General features: G+C 32.1%; 1 long non-coding RNA gene across 1 annotated transcript; it reads right to left on the bottom strand.

The window, feature by feature from the left end:
- Positions 1-17,911: 17,911 nt before the first annotated feature.
- Positions 17,912-19,597, bottom strand: LOC105971580 (uncharacterized). Its single transcript, XR_001174074.2, has 4 exons — positions 19,409-19,597; positions 18,887-18,910; positions 18,342-18,780; positions 17,912-18,227 (listed from the first exon to the last, which is right to left on the bottom strand). It is a non-coding gene; the product is annotated as an uncharacterized LOC105971580 (long non-coding RNA).
- Positions 19,598-19,932: the final 335 nt, after the last annotated feature.

Genomic DNA, 19,932 nt, shown 5'->3' on the forward strand with positions numbered 1-19,932 from the left:
TTAAATAGCGGAGTAGGTTGTTCTCTGATGTTGAAGTTATCAGGATATTTCATCAAACATAATAAGTATTTTGTTCTTTCATTAATAAAAAATTATGAGTCATTAATATTGCACCATAGTATCGTATGTGTATTTAGTACTGTGATTTATCGTGCTGTTATTGTAGCAATTGCAAATAGTGATAGTAATAACTAATTACATTAAAGAGATGCTACAATAGTGAATAATACAGGGATATATAATGCTATAAAAGATTGAACCGTAGCATATAATAGCATTTACAATGTGATGTTACAGAGTTTTACCATAGCACACTATAGTTGTCATAATATAGTTTATTATAGCACATCATAGGTGCTCTTAAAAAATGTATAATAGCGCCTGATTGTTGCAGTTATAGTATTTGTTATAGCGTTACTTAGTCGTTATTAAACAAATTACAATAGCGTCGGGTAACTGCTATTTTAGAGTCTATTATGGCGCATTACAAACGTTATTATCGAGGTTAACATAGCGTTGACGGCGCGCTGTTGTAGTGGTTTTTACCATAGCGCCAGGAAAACGCTATGAAATATCCGGTATCTATTATAGCTCCGGCAGACATAGCGTTTTCAAAAACGCTATCATAGGCTACGATAGCGTTTTGCTATGGATGACAGTTTGTGGTGTAGTGATTAATGTGAATGGTTATACCTTTGATTTCACAATACGTACAGTCTGCTAGTGTCGAACACAACATATCCAATTTTTATTCAATCACGTAATCGTAGCTGACTTAATTATTCACCTCCACAAATCAGCATCTAATTGGATTCATTGACTGGGAAAAAGTTAGAAATTGCGAGAATGATTTTTTTTGGATAGTAGTCGAGAAGAATCAAAAAACAGAAACGAGAAGAGAAAAAAATTAGGTGGAGGAGAAAAAATGGGAAGAACCAGAATATACAGGAGAGAGACGCGAGGAGAAATGTTGGTAGAGGAGAAGAATCGGGAGGGAGATAGAGAAAAGAGAAGGAACGTGATTAGTTTCCATTTCCAATAACTGTTACCGTAAGGGCAGTCTTGGGATAAATTAAATAAATCGTCCGTCTTTCAAATTTATTCATTAATGAGGGATTTAGTTAAGAAAAAATATTATAGTTGTATCCTACATCTAATTATGTTTGATTTAAGGGACCTCTAGCATATTACCCCTAATTTTAATGAGTTTCTTTGTTTGTATTGTTAGTGCTCTAGAAATGCAAGCAAATGTCTCAGGTTCGAACCCCAATTAATGCAGCTTTTTTGGATTATTTACACATTAAAAATCCGGGTTCTGGGCGGATAAACCTGTCATGTCTCGGACCCTAATATATGGGAACCAAAATTGACCGATAATACAATGGATCCGGTTCTGGGTCCGTGGTCAACATCTCGGGTTGGGGCGGTCAACGGGGTAGGTTCGGGGCAAAATGGGCCCGCGGCCATGATTAATATCAACTACTCATAACTCACTACTTGATGCATTTTATTATTTTAGTTTTTTCTTTTATAATTATTGTTTTTATATCTATTAACTAGAAACATAATTTAATTATATTTCTTAATTTCTTTTTATTTTTATTTTCATTTTCTATTTTCTGTTTTTTTTAAATCAACTATAAATTTTAAAAAACAACTATATTTTTTTTGAAATTAACTACAATTTTATTTTTTTCTTTTTTTCAACCTTTTAGAATTAACGATAAAAATACCGTAAATACATACAAAATGTGGTGTTCAATATAAAATTGGAAATATTAATGTACATATTTTTTTTATTTTTTTATATCCATTTTTCTATACAAGTTTAACATATAAAATATGCTTAGTTTTTTATTACATGCCTAAAACTTCAAACTCGTTAACCCCCAAAATGGTTTGATTCAAAAATCTTAAAACCGTTATCAGTGCCAAAATTGTTTACACCCGTCCAGGGGTGAGGCACTCAAGCCCCCCTCAATTACTATTTCTCCGTTATATTATGGGGGCAGCTACAAATAATACAATTTTTTTCTCACTTCAATACCACCAAAATAAAAATTCAATAATAAATAGGTAATGACATAAATACCGTTAATGAAAATTAATACCAAAAAACATACAAAATCTCGTTTTTCTTTATGCAATACCAATTAAATAAAAACCCTGAATCCCCTTTTTCCTTCTTCACAACCCCCTCAACCTCCTCCTTCTCTCTCATAACAAACCCTACTAAAATATCTCAAAGCCAACAAAATCAAAACGTCACACAACTTGCAAAATGGAGTCAAATAACAACAATATGGTATTTTATGTCCAAGGATAACCCATTAAGGTATGTATCCATGTCATGTTTGAGCTTCGAGTTCAATTTTGAAGGTTTTTTTTTTAAACTCGCCTCCAGCTTTTGACATATACAGGTCGAATTTTTGTTCAATCTTTGACACCAACTTATCGACATCTTAAAAAAAAGAAAAAAAAAGAATTTTGACATAGACATGTTGAAATTTCTCACAATTTCGACATGTATGTGTCGAAAAAACACTGCTTCTTTAATTTTTTTTTCTTGCAGCAGTAATTTTTTGACATATACATGTCGAAATTCGTTTTTTGTAATATATTTTTCGACAAGTTGGTGTCGGAAATTGACAAAAAAAATGACATGTATCTATCGAAAACTGTCGACGGGGTTGAAAAAAAAACTTCAAAATTGACTTCGAAGCTAACAAAACATGGATACATACTTTAATGTGTTCTCCTTCCGTGTAAACTTGTATTTTATTGTCTTGTGACTCCATTTTATAAGCTTTATGAGGTTTGATTTATTTTGAGTTCTGAGATTTTTTGGAGGGTTTGTAAGAAAATGAAGAAGAAGAGAGGGTTTGGGTTTGGGTTTGTGTTTGGTGGAGAAGAAGAAAGTTTTTTTTTTATTTGTTTAATCTTTGGTGTATTGAAATGAGAAAAAAAAATATTTGTTTGTATAAATTGTATTTTGTTTAATTTGATGAGGGATTTTAGTACTTTGTTAATACAAATATAATATTTGTGGCATTTATCTATGAAAAAATTGTAAAAACTTCTGCAAACTATGATATTAAACTTGGTGGTATTGAAGTGAGAAAAAAATAATAGTTTTAGCCGTCCCTTACATTATACTTATATTATTATTTAGCCCAACCAATTCTTATTATTTAGTAAATTAAAAATTCAAAATATGCAAAAAAAAAAAAAAAAAATCCGAAACTTTTTCTCCTCCTAATTTTTCCAACCAAATAGGGTCCAATTTTTTTTCAAGGGCACTTTCCCCCGGACCTCGGAAAATTTAAGCTCACACCATAATAAATTTTTAGACTCGCCTCTACACCCGTCAAATCAAATTGCATCAATGATAGGATTTGGTCCTATAATTTGAAAAACATCTATTATTTTATCAATCTTAATATTGTATGATACATAATTCTCTATATGTCCACTAGGAGTGTGCACCCAGTCGGTACAGTTTGGTTTTAATTTTGCGAAAAACAAAAGATGTACCGATAATTTCGGGTTTTCCCATTTTAAAAAACAAATAGGTCGGATTATTTTCGGTTCCGAGCTAATCGGTTTTTCGGTTTCGTTGTCAATTTGGTTTATTTTTTGTTTTCATTTTCCCTTTCGATTCGAGTCGATTCACAAAACCCATATTTGATTAACTAGGAATTTTGGGTTTTTCATCCTGTTTTTTTGAAGATTAACAAATATATATAGAGAAAAAAAATAACCCTCTAAAAAATATTCAATAAATCAAGGCCATTTCGTTGGTTAAAAGTTATTACGCGTAGTCAAGTTAGCAACCCAAAAAAAATCTCAAAGTTTAACATCACGCGGTTCATTCCTCAAGGTAAAACAAAGACTAGAGGTTCTAACGGAAGCTAGAGAAATTAGGGAAAAAGGAGCATTTGCACAAGATATGCACTCTAATCAGTTTGGTAAACGGTTCGGCATTTATTTTTATTCACTATAAACAAACCAATTTTTTCGTTTTTCAAAAAATAATTGTCATACATGCAATTTTTAAATCGGGTCGGTTCATATAGGCTCGGTGTCTTTGGTTATCGATTTGGGTTTTCTATTTTTTGGTATTTTTGCTCACCCCTAATACACAATATCACCAATATCGTTCAAACTTTATCCCATGTTGCGTGTGAGGCTCCTTACTTTCTTAAGAAACAAATAATTACTTTCCTTATTTTTTGCAGTTATTTAATAGGGACTATTAGCCATAACCCCCTCTATTATTTTTTTTAATAAGTGGGATCCAACCATATTTTCAATATTACTAGAAAATCGACTATTTTAATGATTCCCAAAAATAGCATTCTCGAAGACACTTACACAAAATCCGGAAATTTGAGATCCATGCAATCGTGTGTGATTATATCTCCAAAAAATCGCTTCCGAAATCTTTCCGTAAACTCCCACAAATTCTATTTTTTTATATATATAATTTAAATAAATTTAAATTTTCGTTTTTTTATTGTTTTATCTAAACACTAACAATAATAGCTCTAAAAAAATATTATTCTTTTAATTTTTTATTTAAAAAATATTTTAATTTTTTTAATTTCGGTGTTTTTGTTCGGGAATCAACTATAATGATTCTGAAACCAACTATAATATTTCTGAAATCGACTATAATTTCTAATTTTTATTTAATTTTAATTTTCAATTATTTTTGGCATTTTTTTGAGAAAACAACTATTTTTTTGCCATTTTTTTAATATTAAAAAATATAAATTCTAAAACAACTATTAGAAAATAACTATTTTTTTCAACTGTTCGTTTTTTTCGCCATAATCAACTATTAGAAAACTGTAAAACAATTATATAAGAAACAGTGATTTACAAATAACAAATTTACAAAAAATAAAAATAACTACAAATGAACGAAATCAGTTATAAAAGAAATGGTAATCAACTATAAATTGTATAAATTAACAGAGAATATCGAAAATAATTATAAAACTATCGAAAACTATTGTAAAGTTATCGACAATAATTACAAAAATAGCAAAACCTAAAATCAATTACAAAGTAACGGAAACAAGTATAAAGAAAATTAAAAAAATCATAGGAAACATGATATAAATAAAATTGCAATAAACAAGAAAAAAATATAAACTTTTTGCTTGAATTAAACGGCACCAGATCTGAACTTGGTCGCGGAGCATTTTGCATTGTCGGGTTCGTCGGAATGACGAGATCAATATATGCACTTGTAACCGTGCTTCCTATCGACGTTGTTTCATTTGCGTGTTGGATTCAAGGCGGTTGTGGAGGATCGGCGACGAGGGCGGGAGCGGCGTTGTAGGAGCCTGTTGTGGAGGAGAACGACGATGTCAAAGCCTTAGGCCGACGATGTGGAAGAGGTGGGGGCGGCGGTGGGGGCGGCACAGAGGTGGAAGGGGATGGAGGTGGCGGTTGTAGAGAGAAAAGAAAAAAGGAGAAAAGGAAGAGAAGAAACGTCAAATAGTGTTTTATCACAAATTTAATTATTTAGAGATATATTAGTCATGTCAATTCCAATTTAAATTAAAAAAATTAATAAATAGGAAGGTCTCACTGATAATGAAAGAGAGAGCTATATCAACTTTAATATAAGTCAATGATTTGGGGGAGTTCCACTAATTATCCCTATTTAATATATGGTAATTTTTTTCTTTTTAGGAAAAGTTAGTAGTTACATTAGTGATTTTCTATATAGTACGTTTTTTTTGTTTTTACCTGCAAATTAATCGATCCCCGTCGGTGATCAAATGTTAAAATATTTCATAAAATATTGAATACTTAACAATTTGCTTCACCAACCCTCATTAGGAGAGTTGGTACCTAGCCTTACCAATAGGGTAAAGGTCTAGGGTTCGAGTCCCCCCTCCCCTACTTCCCCTCGTAATGACTTGAATTACTCAAAAAAAAAAAAAAAACAATTTGCTTCGATTTCAAATACTAAACTTAATTATAACTACATTTTTTTTTATATATTTATTCTACTCTTTCATTACCGTAATTATATTTGGATTGCTTAAGCTATGTACAATGTGTTTTTAAATATATTTAAATTATATTTTTTAATTACGATGTAAACTATTAATTTGATCTTATAAGCAAGCTCCTGCAATCCACATTTATATATATATATATATATATATATATATATATATATATATATATATATATATATATATATATATATATATATATATATATATATATATATATATATATATATATATATATATATATATATATATATATATATTACTTAAATATTAAACTAATATATTAAAGAGCTAGACTCTAAATAAAAACATTTTTATAAAGAGCTAGACAGAAATTTTCTTTTAACATTCCCAAATTGAAGTCTTTCTGTGAGAGCAAAAATAAAAATATTTAGCAATTTAATTGCTCAAATTGGAACAAGTATTTGATGTCAATTGTCAAGTAGTATGTTAGCCAGATATTAATGAACCTACAATTATGAAACATCTAAAAAAACGAAAGTTGATTTTAAGGATATGAAGTGTATGAATTTTAAAGAGTTAATTGCAATACCACATCTATGTTATCTATAATTGGCAAATAGCTCTCTACCAACAAAAGGAAAAAGTAAAAAAAAAAAATTCACCAACACCCTTTGTGTTAACAAAAATATGAAGTTCACTGCATCCACTTTGCTTTTAGGAGTTTCCTGCAAGTGAAAGGACAAAAATACTCTAGGGATTTTACAGCAATTAGTAAAATATATTTAATTTACAATTTTTTTTAACTTTGTAATTAAGTTAACTACAACAAATTTTATAACATAATTAACTTCAATTTTATAAGCATTACTTTTTATTTAATTTTGTGATATTAAAAGTCTTTATACATTTTTTTTTTAATTTTTTCTTTACATTTTTTTATTGGGGTTTTTGCATAAACTTCCCCTGTGTAATCTTGAATAGCTAAAAAATTCCCCGCGTTAAAAATAATAACAAAAAACCCCATGTGAAAAATAGTCAAAGCCAAAAAGGACCCTATGAGCTTGATGTGTTATACACTCGCGCTTTGTGCGACTGGGCGTCTAATTTTGGAACTAGAAAATCCTAAATACCCTTGAATTTGTTTTTTTTTTGAAATTTATAAATTTATCCAGTATTTTTCATAAGCTCAAAAATGAAGTTTTCAGAATTTTCACTTCAACCCCTAATAATTTCAAAAAAGTCCTCTCCAAATTGCATTGGATCAAATTGCAATTTTCATAATTTCTCAAAATCTCATCTTCTTTCTCTCTCTCCTTCTACAGATCTGCTCCTCGCCAAGGAAAAAAATAACAAAGGAAACATAAACAGCTCGTTTGCAAAAGAAGGAAAACCCAACAAAAGTTGCCCTTCACAAAAGGCCCCCACCCCAAACCCACATGAAGAGATGAGAAGAATAGGGTGGTGATATGTTATGTTAGTTCCCCAATAAAATCACCAAAAAACCCAGCACAAGAGACACACACGCACAAAACATAATTCGATCCAAAATCTTGATTCAAAAGAGATCTAGAAGAACCCATCAAACATAAAGAATATTTTTTTTTGGGTGGGATTGTGGGAAGGCAGGTAGTGCGGCCGTGATGGTGAGGTGGTGGTGATGCGGCGGCGTAGGGCTCGATGGAAGAATTTTGGGTTGGGGAAGGAGATGATGGCCGTGGGTGATCAATTATTTATTTATTTTTTCTTTTTTCTTTACGGATTTTTACTAATTATATTCATTTTGTATTTTATTTATTTATAATTGAAAAATAAATTATTAATATAGAGGAATCTATGCTAATATATTTATTTATGAGAGTTAATTTAGTCATTTCCTATAAGTCAACTGCTAACTTCGAAATAAGGGGCAATGTGCTTTGTCAAAAATAATATAGAGGAGTCTATGCTAATATATTTAATATGAGGGGCCATTCCAAATTAAACAGGGGTTATATGAAATTAGCTTTCTTTATATTATATATAAAAAGAAAAAAAAAAAAGAAAAAAAAAAAGAAAAGGTCGTGATCTTCTCCCACCCAGCCACCCAACTACACACTTCATCCACCGTTTCTCGAGACCGCTGCCGCCGCCCTGCCACCTCCCCACCACTAGCTCACCCCTCCTACACCACCACCTTCCTTCCTGATCCCACAACCCATGCACATCCAGCCGAAGACCTCTCTCCCCAGTTTTACTCTTTTGGTGGCAGACCCAATCTCCAGATTAAAGGCAGGACCCTTTGGCAACGGTGGGCTCCAGCCCACTCTCATTTTTTAAAAATTTATACTATATATTATATCTATATAACATAATTAGCCCCCCAAAATAGTTTAATTTAGCCCACTCAAGTAATTAGTAATTTAGTTTAGCTTAACTATCAAAAAAATTATGTTATATTAGTTGAAGTTTATAATTTGTAGTTATTTTATGCTATTTTATGTTAATGAATAAAAATAAAATCGGGGGCACACCCACTCAAGTAATTTAGTATAGCTTATATTAGTTTAAGTTTATAAATGTGTAAGTATTTTGTGCTATATTTTTATGTGAATGAATAAAAAAAAAGAAAATTGGGGCCGCTGCCCCCGAACCCCCGTTAATGTTAAGCCCACCCTGTCTCGAATTCCTGGCTCCGCCACTGACGGCAATATTGCAGAATTTTTATATTCAAGAATCATCTAAAAAGCCGAAGTCGGAAAGAGAAAAAGAAAGTCTAAAGAACTACAAGGTCTTGCCATAAGAAGATAAAGAAGATTTACAGAAAGTTAAAGATGGACCAATGAAGGAAAATGAACAAAATGCAACGAATGCGAGGAGTTTATTTATGAGAAAGAACAGCTAGTCTTGGAGGAGATGTGTAATTTGACTCAAACATATGTCTGTGTACTTATTCATGGTGTAATATTTGTATATTTCTTGGGGATTTGATGAATATTGTATTTTTCAATGGAATGTAATTTAACTTTGTATGAATTGTAAATGAATTGTACAATATTATATATAGTAAATGAATTGTACAATAACTTTTACTACGGGAGACAGATGTACCAAAAGGATGATAAAGCGCAAGTAAAAAGAATGTATTTGCTACTGGGATATGTTGTACCAAATGGTCGCCATATTTGATACAATTTGGTGGTCGTAGTAAATTTTAAAAATAATGTAGCAAAAAGTATTTGCTACGATAATTTACCGTAGCAAAGTATTTGTCACGGCCGTATTAACTACAAAGTAAAATTTGTAGCAAAAAAACGTTTTGCTACGAATTTAGTAATTTACACTACGAATTCATGCCGTAGTAAAAATTCATATTTCTACTAGTGAATGATGGCGATAATGCAAAGCATGAGAAGAAATTGGTGGTTCCAGACGGCGGCGGTGTCGAGGGAGAGAAATTTGAAGAAGTGAGTCGGTGGCGGTGGTGTGAGACACCGGCGGTGCTGAACTTATTTTTCTGGTTGGAAGGTGTTCCGGTGGACTGGAACGGGGAAGAAGACGTGAAAACTCTTATTTTCTCATGATTTGTCTCCCGGGGTCTCGATGGTATCAACAAAGTCAGGACTCGTTGGTGAGTTGTTTTTGAATAGGGGTTGTTGACATCAAAATTGGGATTAAATTACGAATTAGTAGCCTTAAATAAATTGGTTATTAATTCGGATCTTGATTAAAAGTCTATAAAAAATTTGGGCTCATATCAAATTTTTGAGATTAAATTACAAATTAATAACCTAAATAAATCGGTTACTAATTTGGATCTCAAATCAAAGCCCATGCTGAATTTGAGCTTTATATCGAAGTCCACACTATATTTGGGCTTCACAAATGTGTTTTGTGAGTTAACCCAATATAAGCACAAATTCTTATTTATTCGGGTTAGTCATCCGGGATTATAAAAGTTAGCCCACATGAATTTAAAAATGTCCAAGTCCACCGGCCCAAGTTTCAAGTCAAGAAACCCTAAATCGAGCGTACAAGATGAGGTATCAAACACAGACAAAGAGGAGACGAGGTGACAAGGACACAAGCATCAAGCAAGGCGTACATCAAGCACTCAAAAGCTCTCAAGTTTCGAGCACTTGCCACGACGAAGAACAACAACCGCGGAGGTTCTACATCTTCATCAAGGCACCATATCCACAAGACCTAGAAATCCCCAAATCGATTTCTAGATATCCATATCTACTTGCGCAAATCAACGGTGGAATCAAGCTCTCAATTCAAGAACAAGCTTTGGCCCTTGGATTATATCTAGGAGAAGAATCAGAGGAATGAACAAAGATTGTAACCCATTTCGTTTTGATTAAAATTTATTTATTTGTTCCTATTTTTTTTGTCTTGTAATTTATTTTGCAGATATTTAAATTTGAGGTTAACAGGGGTATTTGATAATTGAAGATAACATAAGGGTGGTATTTGCAATTAACTCGAATTTTCAAACATCATCCGCTTTTTTGGTTTCTTTCTTTCCTTTAGTGGAAGTTGAAAATTGTAATAGATGGTACTTCTTGTGAACTGCATGTACACACCATTATAGATCTAATTTCCACATGGTATCAGAATTCAATGACATCAAATTTATGTGCTCTATTTTTTCAAACAAAAGAAAAAAAAAGATTCATGTGATCTATTTAAACAGATGCTGTTGAAATTCTTGGTAGTGTTATTTTTTTGCAATCTCTTTCTCACATCTTAGTTTGCCTTGTCATATTTTCGCTGTTATTTGAACCAAATGTTTATTATATTTCTATTGCCTCTAATGTTGTACTTTATGATCATCAATAATATACTAGCTTATTACTTAATGATTATTTATACAACTTATAAATTCAAATCCAAGATTCAGGACAATAATATCTTTTTTTAGGATTCTTGTTTTCTGCCAATTGTAATCCATTTTTTTCCTGAATCTTGTTGCCATCAATTATATTGAATATAAAAAAATCGAAGACAATGAAAAGAAACCGGCCGATACTAAATAAATATATGCATTAGACTATTGAAATTGAAAATGATCATTTCAAGGTTTACATATTCAGATGACAAAAACTTAAAAGTGATTATTTAATTAAAATATATTTTTTAATTGTCCAAACATGTGCTGGTTTATCTGAATTTCAACAACAAACTCTAGCCACCTTAATAGCTCACATTTGTTCATAACAATCTTCGAACATTTCTGAAAAACAAAAATCTAAAATTCAACAACAAGGACTACTTAAAATCAAGTAATGCAAAAGAAGTATTTCTGAAGAAAACCCTAATAGCAAAAGTTTACCTTTTTAGCGATTTCATTTTACACACATCATTCGCACATAATTGCCGAGTTTGAGTTTCTTGAACCTTTTCTTGAACCTGAGCTGGCATATGAGCCACACTAGATGACTCAGAGAGTGCATGAGCGCATTGTGTATCAGCAGATGGCATATGATGCATACGTGAAGACTCCGGGATTGATTTATGTGGTTGAGCGCCTCCTTCATCGTGCAAATTAGACAATGTAGGAAAACTATGATTTTGTTGGAATTCGATGTATGCCAAAAATATTAATTACCACATACATTTGCAAAATATAATTTCCAAGTAAAATAATCACCCGTCTAGACGTGAAAGGAGCTGAAACTGCAGCAGATTCAGGAGCCAAAGAGTTTTTACTTGTGAAAGATCGTAAAACATCTTGCATTGTTTCTTCGATTATGCTACGCAAGCCAGATTCTATCTCTTCCTTTAATCCCTTCTGAATGGAATCCACAAGGATATAAAATATTTCCTCAACAAGATGTTAATGTGACAAAAAACAAACACTCCATGCATGTTTTTCATGCTCCTCATACTCCATCACGCTCTAGGATTCAAACAATATAGTTCAAGAGGAAGTTCTAATCAGTATTTACTTTAGTCTATGTAGACTAAAAATGTAAAAACTAATTAATTGAATAGAATAAGTACACTATCTGTCGAGTAGTCACATCCTAAACAGTTACAATGCCTTCATGCCGGCGATCTGATTTTTGACGTACTTATCCGATCTCGTGGACACTTCTGCTATAGGATATAGTACATCGGCTGCTTCATTAACCACTTACAGAGCAATTTCCATAAATCAATTCGAAGGGGACACCAAAAGGACTACGTGTATACCGAAGCATCTGAGCAGCCCAAATATCATATGAACTAAACAATTCTAGATAAAAGCTAATTCTACAACTATCACTTTAGCAAAGAATTATCAAATGGAGGTCCAACTAGATATTCAGAAACAAATCACACAAAGGATTCCATGAATAAAAAAGAATATAGCTGAGATTATGCGAAAACTTTAAATCTATATTTAAGGGCTTGAGAAATTTTTTTTTTTGTGTTGGGAGGGGGGGGGGGGGGGGGGGGGGGGGGGTCTAGTGGCGGTAAGACCCTCCTCAGAGACGTCTTCTCCAGTACATAATATTTTTTTTCCACAAAATTAATTTCATCACTATTTCCCTCAGAAAAACCAAACGTAATACAAATTTCCAAATTATTTGTTTTTTCATTCGCTTTTGCATTTGAAATTTTCATAGTTTTAAAATCTAATGAGATTATTCTTTCCATGCCAGTTTTTTTCTGCAGCTCAGGAAACGATGCATATTCAAAGGCGTGGCTCCACAAGACACACATAAGAAGACAAAGTGAAATCAAAATTCTTACTATCACACGAAAGATACCATGTTCCTCAAACACGAGGCCTTGCTAGAGATATTTAGAGACATACATTATCAATTGTTCGTAAACTATTCATTTTCTCCTGATCATTAAATTTTGACACTTGATACAGGAAAACTTAACTTCATCGCCCGATCCAGATTTTTCGTATGCAAAGTTAAGAAATGATTTGACACCATTTATGTATTCGAGCTGCAATCGATTTCGGTTTTTAATCCAACTTTTATCCATAGATAAAATTGTTTATTCATTGGGTTTTATATTATGTTTAGCAAGGCCAAAGAAAGACCTGCCGCCCAAACTTTTCAATGTCATAATAACAATCAAACTCACTTTCTCGATATAAATTGGAATTTCCACTTCTAATTCCTAATTGATAAGAACCAATTGCTCTATAATTTGTTTTTTTTTACCAGAACCAACAAAATATGGAACTCAAATCTAAAAATTATGCACTTCTAAAGTTGATCATGAAGTATACACACACACACACACACACACTAACCATTATTGGATATTTTAGAGCTTGGATAAAAGCACCGCTAATTCCTCGTGAGAACCCTTAGCATCAATGAATGTTCCATTTGAGGCAGCGAGTTTGCAGCCAGTTGATGCTAACATTGAAAATTGGGAGAAATTAATAATCAAATATTCCCATTTTTACCTCATTAAATTCGAGAATCGAATAGTAGAATAATGCTAGAAAAATAGAAAAATAAATAACAAGCACAATAATGTTCTGCAAAGTCGATATTGTTATGGACAAATGTGAGCACACAACAAAAAAGACAAAAAAAAGGGGGGTACGAACAAAATAACCCTTTTATATGTCCTATTTTTATCTTATCAATTTTGTCAAACTTAGTTCCAACATTCAAATTTAATAATTCAATACCACCTCATTTTTTCCCAAAATCTGAAGAAAGAGACTACCAAAGTCAATAACAAGGGGAGATGACGATTTAAGCAGCGAAGATGACGATGTCAGAATTGGTGTCGGTGGCGGTGGCAATATCTAATTGAGGCCAGAGATCCAGTTGTTGCAGATCTGCGACCGTGATAGCGGGATGTGGGAATAACAATCGGGACAAAAGCACGATATTGTCACACTGAGATGGTGGTGGTGGCGGTGGCGGTGGCGGTGGCACTTGCCGGGCGGGCTCTGGAGGCGGGTTTTTTCTAGGGATGGCAATGGGTACGGATTTGCCAGGTCTTAGACCCGGACCCAACCCGTTTGGGGCGGGTCTGGGTAAGTTAAATGGTTTTGGGTCGGGTAATGTGTTTAAGTTTCTAGAACCGGATGGTTCGGAGTTGGGTTACGGGTCTTATTGGAACCGACCGAGAACCGACACCCATAAATATATTATATTTTATAATTAATCTATATATATAAATTAATTTATGATTTCATTTATCAAGCTTTCAATTTTCATCGTGTATATTCCATTTTTCACCATTTAATTTTTTTGAATCTCATTTCTCGTAAGTAAAATCTATCACTTGTCGACCACCGCCAGCTATCTTGCCTTTTAAGCTTTACTTATCGTAGAAGTTATATATAATTAATTATAAAATTTTATTATTCACTTTATATCACTCGTAGAAGTATTTTAAAATATTATATTTTAATTTTTAGATTATTCTGTTAAAATAGAAGCAAAATATTATGATAGTTAAAAAATAATAAACTTTTTTTTATGTTAACGGGTCTAGCGGGTTTGGCCGGTCAGGACCGTTTAATTCGGGTATAGGTTGGGGGTGTTTGAGTTCTAAACTGAACCGGGTTGGGGTGGGTCTGGATTTATATATTTTTTGCGGATCAGTTCTCGGGTTTAGGCAAACCCAACCCAGAACCGACCCGTTGCCATCCCTAGTTTTTTCGTGCTATTAATTGAGTAGGGTCTCGATGGGTTTAATTTGAACGAAAAAATAGTTTAGTATTATTATTAGTTTAGAAAACAAAAAACATTTTTGAATTAAATTCAAATTTTTTGCTCAAGTTTGAAATCATTGCTTGGACTTTCACGTTTATAAAATGGGATTATTTTGTAGATCTCCTCATTTCTAACTTATATAAAACTAACTACCAAGTGGATTATGGTGGCTATGGTGGGTGGTGGTCGGAGAGAATTACAGGTCTGCAAATTGCAGCGGTGATACAGGGCTCATGATGGTTGAGAGCCGTAGCGGTTGTCGTATATTAGAGCGGATGGTTATGGTGGTAGATGGCCATAGGAGAAGGTGGTGTGAGGTGGTTGCATATAGGCCTCTTTGCTGGTGCTAGGGTTTTGGTTGGCGGCTAGGGTTTGGTGGATTGAAGTTGGCGACGACGGCTGTGAATTTGTTGATGGCTAGGGTTCGACGATGGCTGAGAGTTGTTTTGCGGCTAGGGTTTGGAACAGTATACCGTAGTAAACTATAGTACACCGTATTATGTTATTGCATAAGTATGCTATTGTAACCCGTAGTATGCTACAGTACACTGTAGTATACTATAGTCTAGTACGGTACTATTAACAACAAATAAAATCAAATTGTTTTTTTTTAAATATGTAAATTGCATTTAAAATAAAAAATATTTTTTTCGTAATCTTCAATATTATGAAGAGAATTTTTTTTTTAATTGTGTAAAAATTACTAAAATGGAGAAATATAAAGAAAAAGAAAATTAAACGTGTTTTGTATAAAAAAAATTAAAAATATTGGTTGGTAAAATAAAAATATATTTAATGCACGAGGGAATTTTTGCAATGAATTTTATGAAGGATGTGTACCAAATGTTTAATTAAGGTTGTCATTTAGTTCTAATAAGGTTTGTCACTAGGGACCTATATCTTAAGGCCCTTTCTTTGTTTTTTTTTATTCACTTCCCTTTAAATAAAATATTTTTTAGTTATGCTATTCCATAAATGCCAATTACTTTTGTATGACTTTTACTATTAATAATACAATTATTATGATTTTATTAGTTTTCTAGTAAAGAATAATGAATATCCTTTCTTTTCTTCATTGAATATTTGAATTTTATATAAATATTATTTTTTTGGAGTTTATTCTATTTTACAATTAATTTATAAAATATTTAAAAATTAATTTCAAGTTTGATGGATTAGTTTCTTTCTCACTACTATTGAGGTGTATATAGTAATAACACAAATGTGATAAAATGTTAAAAATAATTAAGATAATGTGATATTTAAATTTAAATTAATAAGAGAATTATATTAATTAAGATAAATATAATACATATTTTATTATATTAAAATACATGTACATTCAGGGTCGGCTCATGCATATAGGCAGGTTGGGCCTTTGCCTAGGGCACCACCTTGTTAGGGAGCCCCACCAAATAATTGTTTATTATTTATACTTATTATTTATGTTATATATATATATATATATATATATATATATATATATATATATATATATATATATATATTACCTTTTTCTTAATAAATTGAAAGGGCTTGTGAATTGTGATAAAAGAAAATGGGGTCTTACTCCATTTAGTATTTCAAAGTCCACCTTGGACTTATCCATGTAGGAAAAGAAAAGAGAATAATTGATGAAACATAGCCTTTTTATATTATCTCCTTAAATTAATGACTGTAAATTTCAATACAAAGCTTTAAAAATCAAATCTCGAAATTTTGTGATTCTCTCTTGTGCTAGCCTTTTTGTTCTTTGAGTTTTTTTAGTTTCTATATTTTATATTATTTGAAAATATAAATTCAAAGCTATATGTCAAATAAATTTCTAAAATGATTTTCTTTTCTTTCTATTTATTTCAGGTGATTATTGGGTGAATAAAGTTTCTATTACGTTGACTTTCAACTTACTATTTACCATGTTCTACCATTTTTTGTCATTGCTCATAATTTTACATATATTATGTCGAGTGGATAAAATATTTGTTTGGATCTAAAAATAAAAAAAATAGAATAAGATAGTAAATCTCAAAGTGTTGCAGAAAAATCAATGCATTTTCATCTATTAAAACACGACTAATAAATTTTAAATAAATCCCTTTTGAAAATAAAGGGCCCCATTTTTTTTCGCCTAGGGCCCCCAATAACCTACAGCCGGCCATGTGTACATTTAATTTTAAGGAGGATTAAGATGTACACTAGAGCACATTTTCACTGGGGGCTGATAAAAGAGGATCCTAGCTTTAGTGAGTGAATAAATTGATGAGGTGGCATGTGGACCCGATATTTTAGGGAATTATTTAGGGGTTTACGAATAGAGATGCTCTAGAGGCTTTCTAGTTGTGGGGAATAATTTAAGGAATTCATAAAATTAGAGGACTTTTAGGGAGCTACTAGTCATCCACTAGAGCATATAATTTCCGTAAAATTTGAGGAGCTGATACTAAAACGGTTATTGGGAGCTCCACTATAGATGCTCTTAGGGAGGAGAGAGATAGAGATTGGTGGGCCTCTATCATTATTATATTATTGGGGTTATTAGGGAAAACCTCCTCATATCCATTGTATCATTAGACTAGATTCTTTTTTTCCTAAGAACTAACATGAGATTTGAAGTAATAAACAAACAAGACAAGATAAAAGGCAAATTATGTACACCTTTTTTTTGGTTTTCTTTTTACTCTTTATTTATACAACTAGCATTTTTCCCCCGTGCGATGCACGGGATATTATTTTAATAGTGAAAAAAATAATCAATTTAATACATAATAAGAGAATATAGTACACTAAGGCCTCTTTTGGTTTGATGTATAGGATAGATAAATTTATTGGGATTATATAATTTTACACTATTCATGATTATATAGTAGCCAAAATTGTGAATTTGGTTTGTAGGATTTACTACTAAGGATAACTCTATGTGACTTTTAGTTTGGATGATAAGGACTGATAACATCTGCAATGAAAAAATCACCCTTTCCATTTATGTACTGGTGGTTTCATACTTGGATTTCATTTTACCTCTGTTTTTACGGAAAAAGAAAAAAAAACAATACACAGATAATTTCTTTTTTTAAACAATGAAAAACTAAATTATGTTAATATAATGCATTAAGCTAATGGACAACTGAGACTGCCGCCAACAGATTACAAGTCATTATGAATCCAACTACTAGCAATGGTTTTTGCCTCTGAAATGAACCAAACCAAAAAATGACCACAAATTCATCCAAACAGGAAAGATAGAGAACAATAGTGAACCATTTTTAATGTTCATCTGGCTACACATTTAGATAACAACATTAAGGAAGGGCAAAATACAAGACAATCCACATCATTAAAGCTAGACAGATTGAAGTTTTAACAGATACATAAAAATAGCAGCTTTCGATCCAACAATACAAATTAACTAAAAAGGAGTTTAATAATATAACATTCTTGAATAATTTCACAAAGTTGACTTGTTTAGAAATGAATCTATGCATAAATGCTCAAGGGTTTTGCCTGGTTCAACAAAACAAGTCCACGCTCAGCGGTTGGCAAACCGGTGATCAATTTCCTGAAATACAAAATTTTTGCAATCTAATTTAATTTGGAAAAATCCTAAAAGAAATTTTATGAATCGTGTTTTGCTTTTGTATTGTATTATATTAATATCTAGGTAAGTAATTACCTTTCAGCACCATTGTGCTTGGTTTCATAAGAATATCTTTTAGCAGACTTTTTAAACTCACAGCATCGCCATAGTCGACCAAAACATGTCAACAAACACAGAGGATCACATATGTAATAATAACTTAATTATTTATTAACCTTAAACAATGTGAGTATTTTTTTACCTGAAGGGTTCATCACCAGCTTGTTTAAGAGCAACCATTGCATCACGATAAAACACGTGGCTCATAATCTCCGAACTTTCAATTCCAAACATATGTCCAAGCCTCTTGAAAGAATCTTCGTACGACCCAAGAGAAGACAAATTAAGAGTCTGGCCTACATCTTCGGAATCCAAGAACACTTTGCAGTGACCAGTGTCCAACCCAATTTCAGACGAATGATAACCCGATTTCCTAAAAAACTAGGCACCATAACAATCCAATGAATGCATGGACCTGTAGATTTTGCATGCCCAATTTCATTGTTTTGCACCCATTCCCAAACATGAGCAGCAACTTTAATAATTCGAGAAGGACTCTTGAAAATTATCAAGAAACTCACCCGAGAACAGATTTTTCCTTCGAGCTGCATGAAAAGAATACCAAAGACAAAATTGTTAGAAGTAGAACTAATAATTTCCCAAATTTGAAACAAGATTAGCATGTAAAAAACAAAAGATATAAATATATTCCTTTTCAGATTCCACTAACAGGTTAATATCCAAACGGGCAATAGATATATGAAATAATAATAATATAAATTAAAAAAAGCAAGGAATCTACCCAAAAAAAATGTGAAGATTTAAAGTATGTATACAAATACACGCAACAAATTCTTCTAACATCAAAGTGCCTTTTTGAAGAGTTACAAGAAATTTAAGTATAAAAAGGGGCGGAGGAAAAATAATTTTGAGAAATACGACAAATTCTTCCTCGTTCTCTTGCAAGGACTGACTGCGATATTGAGCAGAGGTCTGAAAAGTTCGAATTAAATTCACAAGATTTCGAATTCAATTTCCAAAAATTGTTCCAATTAGATGTGTAATCGATTTCATTGAAAGAAGAATCAAAGAAAAATACTTACCCATAACTTTCAGATATTTTAAGATCTACCCGTCGTTTGTTCGGAGGATGTTGCTGCAGTCGCGCCAGAGAAAGGGGTTCGTCGGAGACCCACTGGTGAAGATGAGGAGCAGAAATTTGTGAAAGTGAGAAAACGGGAGCATATACGTCTTTTTTACACCCAATTTTGTGTAAAGAATGATACATCTCTGACCCTTTTGGTCATTTCATCTTCACCTGTTATACTGATTGTACAATCCTACCTCAGAGCGTGAGATAATTTATCACCCATATGCATGATTCGGTACCGGGCCCTCAATCAATACCGGGTTTATGTCCCACATACCAAACGTCTGATTAAGGGTGACTATTCTGTCTATCACCCCTTATCCGCCAAACCAAAAGAGCCCTAATATAATAAAATTTAATAATGTAGTATTATTCATATTGAATTTCTAGCTTTATCTCTTAAGATTTGAGATGTATTGATGAAAATTAGGAGATCAATAATTGTTGAAAATTATAGTTAAAAAATTAGTAAAAAAT

The sequence above is a fragment of the Erythranthe guttata genome, chromosome 12 (genome assembly GCF_056151865.1).
Source record: "Erythranthe guttata isolate IM_541 chromosome 12, IM_541, whole genome shotgun sequence".
NCBI classification, from domain to species: domain Eukaryota; kingdom Viridiplantae; phylum Streptophyta; class Magnoliopsida; order Lamiales; family Phrymaceae; genus Erythranthe; species Erythranthe guttata.